The following is a 3,934-nucleotide window of genomic DNA, read 5'->3' on the forward strand; positions in this document are numbered from 1 at the left end:
TTAATAATTATGAATAATGTGTGCATAATGAGAGTACAAGCCCAGGGTAAGAGAGGTTAGAGAAAACTCAAGGCTGAGGAGGAATCTGGGAGAGACCACTCTTCCTGAAGTGTGAGTTGGGTTGGGGATGAACAGACAGCAAGTTGCCAGGAAGCTTTCACACCTGGATAGCTGGCAGGTGTCAGAAGGAGGGCAGATACTCAGAAAAGGAAGGACACTTGCTTTTCTCCTCTTCTGGGGCAAGGCTCGTCCCGTGTGTCCCAGAGGTTCTGGTCTGACGCGGCCAACTGCTGTGTGGGCGTTTCCAGTCTTTCCGCCACTCTTGGCTACAAATGCCTCATGTTATTTGCTTTCTCTGGTTGGCCAATGTCTTCGATCATGTTCTGGTTCTTATTTTTCACCCCAGAAAGTAACTCTAATTTCATTTTGGAGGAGCTCTGCCGACTCCCCCGTGTTGTCTCAGGTGGAGAACGTGAGGTATGGGAGTCAACAGCCAGTCAGCCTGGTGCAGGAAGGCACAGAGGCCATTGTGCCCAGAGGCTACTTGTCAGCCCTGTCCCTGTAAACAGCACAGGAGGGCTCCTCAGAGCCCTCAAGGTCAAGCCTCTACCCTCCTACTCAGATAGCACCTTCCTGTTTGCATTCCAAACCATCACTAAATCTTGATAAGGCAGGAGGCCTTTGGGAATTCACAAATTAAGGAGTCAAGGGTGTGATTATTTGGGAGCAACTCCAAAGTCCATGATCTCCAGCCCTTTGGAATGGGATCACCACTCACCTTGTAGGGGTGTTGTCAGGGGTTTCCTAGAAGGTTCTACAAAGCCCAGCAGGAGGTGAAACTGCACCGTGAGAGCAGATAACCTGCAGCCTGCCACCCCTTCAGCACAGCGAATGCTGCTTTTAAAACCAGAGATTCCAGAAAGTCTACAAAAGCACCCCCTCCATGACAAGGATCCGTTCCCCACTCTGTAACTCTGCGAGGTCCCTCTCGTTTCCACCCCCGCCCCGTTCCGTTGCCCATCTCTGCAGCACCTCCTCCCGTTTCCTCCTGTCCAGGAGCACAGGCCGCTTCCGCAGATCCCACAACACACCCCTGGCTGAATCCTGCTCAGACCTCCGGAGGGAGCCCTCTGCCTGCCTCTCAAGGCCTCACCGCCAGTAGCCCTTTTTCCACCCAACGGCTCCCCCCCGCCCGGCCGGCCCCCCCCCGGCGGCCCCTCCTCTTCCAGCCAAATTCATCTGTGCCATGACTCCACCATTGAAAAGGCTGAAAAGGTGCCCACGTCACGTGCTCTGTCCAGTGTTGCCAGTATCCTGTGCGTCATGTTGTCACTCTTACTGACCTTCCAAACTACACCTGGTCAGCTAAGGAAGACAAGGCCAGCAGGCACTGAGACTGAGCTGATGGTTTAGGTGGCATAAATGAAGTGTGCAGGGGGGAGGAGGCAGCAGGACAGGGGCTGCTGCCCCAGGGGCCCTGGGCTGGAAGGTGGCCCCTGACCCCCTAGGGCCGGGAGAGCTAGGGAGGAGCCCTGCAGCTTTGAGAACCCAGAGCCTTGGTAGATTCCAGCAGGGGTTGCAGTGAGGGAAATGGAGGAAATGAGGTCAAGGTCCAGTCCTTGATCCCGTCCTGGGCCTGGCCTTGGGCTTTAGGGGAGGGGCGGAAGAGGCAGGAACTGGAGAAGAGGGGCCCTATCCTGGAAGAGGAGGGCAGGGAGAGTGCCAGGTAGGAGGCTAAGCCCAGAAGAAGATGTCTTCTTGCAAATGAACCCAGGATTCTTGTTTTTATTCAGGCCAACAGATCAGACGACTGCCACAGGAAAAATACTTTGTTACTCTTTCTTGACTCATTCTGGGTGGAAGCGGCGCTGGTGGTCACGGTTCAGTCACTGACATGCAGCTCTTTGTCCTCACCCCGAAGCTACACGCCCTTGGGTTGACCGGCCACGAGATGGGTGTCCAGATCAAGGCTCGCGTGGCCTTGCTGGAGGGTGTCCCTCCAGAAGATCAAGTCGTGCTTCCAGCAGGCACGCTGCTAGAGGATGAGGCTGCCCTAGGTCAGTGTGGAGAGGAGGCTCTGAGCACCCCGGAAGTAGCTGGCCGCATGCGTGGAGGTTCCCTGGAGGCCATGGTTCCCTGGCCCGTGATGGGAAAGAAAGAAGCGGAGCCCCAACGCGGCCGAACAGGGGATAAGGAAGACAGGCCGAGCCAAGCGGTGGGTGCAGTAAACCGGCACTTTGTCAGTGTTGTGCCCAACTTTGGCAAGACGGGTCCCAAAGCCAGCTCTTAAATCCATCGTAATCCTGCCTTTCCCCTGCAAAGCCGCTTAGTCCAGGAAAACAAAAAACAGAAAACAAGAAACAAAACTCTTGTTGCTCACAGTTCCCAAGAGGATGGGCACACCGCTGCTCGAGCCTCACCGGGAGCCACCAGCGTCAGGAATGAGGAGACGGCATGGGCCAGAGGCTTTATTGTGGCTTTTGCTGGAAGGATCGGACAAGGCAGGGTGTGTAGGCAAGCAAGGCAGGATGGGCTGGTTGGGATGATTTCGGGGGGCTCTGGCTCCAGGGGCAGCCCTAGTTGTCTGGTATCTGGCCCTGGGGCGATTTAGGGTAGGACAGTGTCCTGACTGTAGGAACCTGATAAAAGGAGGCAAATGTGGGGGAGAGGGGCGGATTGGTTGGTCTGCGTATCAAACGTAGGCTCACAGGCGAGTTGTCTGCTATTTCTAGAAAGTAACCATGGGAGGGGCTGTCCCTCTCTGGGCCTGCAAGGCCCCAGAGATGCCAAAACATCACAAAATACAGAAAATTAGAAAGCAGAATGTCAGAATGTGCCAGAGCATCAGTGAGCCTTTGAGATGGTGTATGTAACCTTGCTATGAACCCCACCCAGTGAGCTTGGGCACAAAAGAGCGATGTGAAAGCAGGAGGCTCCCAGGTGCCAGCAACAGCCCCCCTGGATGGTCCGCTGGCAGAAGAGACCCTTCTACTCTCACTCACATGGGGTGGGCTCAAGCTCTGGCTTTGGAGTCACATCTAGTTGAGTACCGCCGTGTGACCAGGGGTAAGTTACTTCACTCTTCTGAGCCCAAGAGGATCGCTGGGAGAATTAAAGAAATGTGAGGACAGAAGCTTCTCTACTAGATCAGGCTCCTCGCTCTGAGCTGCACGACTCCTGCCTCAGAGACCTCTCTGTAATTGGCTAAAGAAAAAATGCTGATTTCCTGCCTCCGCCCAGACCTTCAGGCGAGCAGGGCCTGGGCCACACTCAGTAAACTGAGTAAAGAGAGCAAGACCAAGAGAAGTGGGGGGTGTTAGGGAGACGGTTCAGGTAACAGGGAGACACTGGGGCAGTGCTGAATCGCTCCAGGGAGGTGGAAGCCAAGGCCATTAACGCCATTAACGGGGGAAGCTGGCCAGGCTGGGTGGGCTGTCACCACTAACGGCTGGCAGCAGGCAACCAGGGCCCTGGGACACAAATACCAGCCCCAGAGTGTGAGGAGCTCTTTCTGGTGCCACACACGGGGCTGGCACCCCTCGGCCGGGTCCGCAGACCTGCCGCAGCCCCGGGACTGAAGTGGGAGGTGTGCAACTTCCCACGACACCATCTTCAGTCAGCTCTCTGAGGCCCAGAAGGAGAAATGAATTCACATCCTCAGAGGAAAGCAGAAGTGCCCTATCCTTTTCAAATTCCTAGTAGTACCTGTACATTCCAAGCTGTGGAGAACGGACCCTTTGCTTATTTATTTTCAGATGGCCTTTTTTTTTTTTTTTTTTAAAGCAAGTCCATTTTTTCCTGGTCATCTCTGATCTGCAAATTCCGTGAAGGCTAAAAATCAAGAGTGCTTCTCTTGGAACATTCCTCAACCCTGCCTACTCCCAACACCACCACATCTTTGTATGACTTCTGATGGAGCAACGTTTTGCTGAGG

At 54.6% G+C, this 3,934-nt stretch overlaps 1 pseudogene; it reads left to right on the forward strand.

Annotated features, from left to right (window-relative positions):
- Positions 1 to 1,422: 1,422 nt before the first annotated feature.
- On the forward strand, positions 1,423 to 2,860 carry LOC121028067 (ubiquitin-like protein FUBI; annotated as a pseudogene).
- The last annotated feature ends 1,074 nt before the right edge of the window (positions 2,861 to 3,934 follow it).

This window comes from Herpailurus yagouaroundi, unplaced genomic scaffold, assembly GCF_014898765.1.
Source record: "Herpailurus yagouaroundi ecotype Mexico unplaced genomic scaffold, PumYag 100, whole genome shotgun sequence".
In the NCBI taxonomy this organism is placed as follows: Eukaryota; Metazoa; Chordata; class Mammalia; order Carnivora; family Felidae; genus Herpailurus; species Herpailurus yagouaroundi.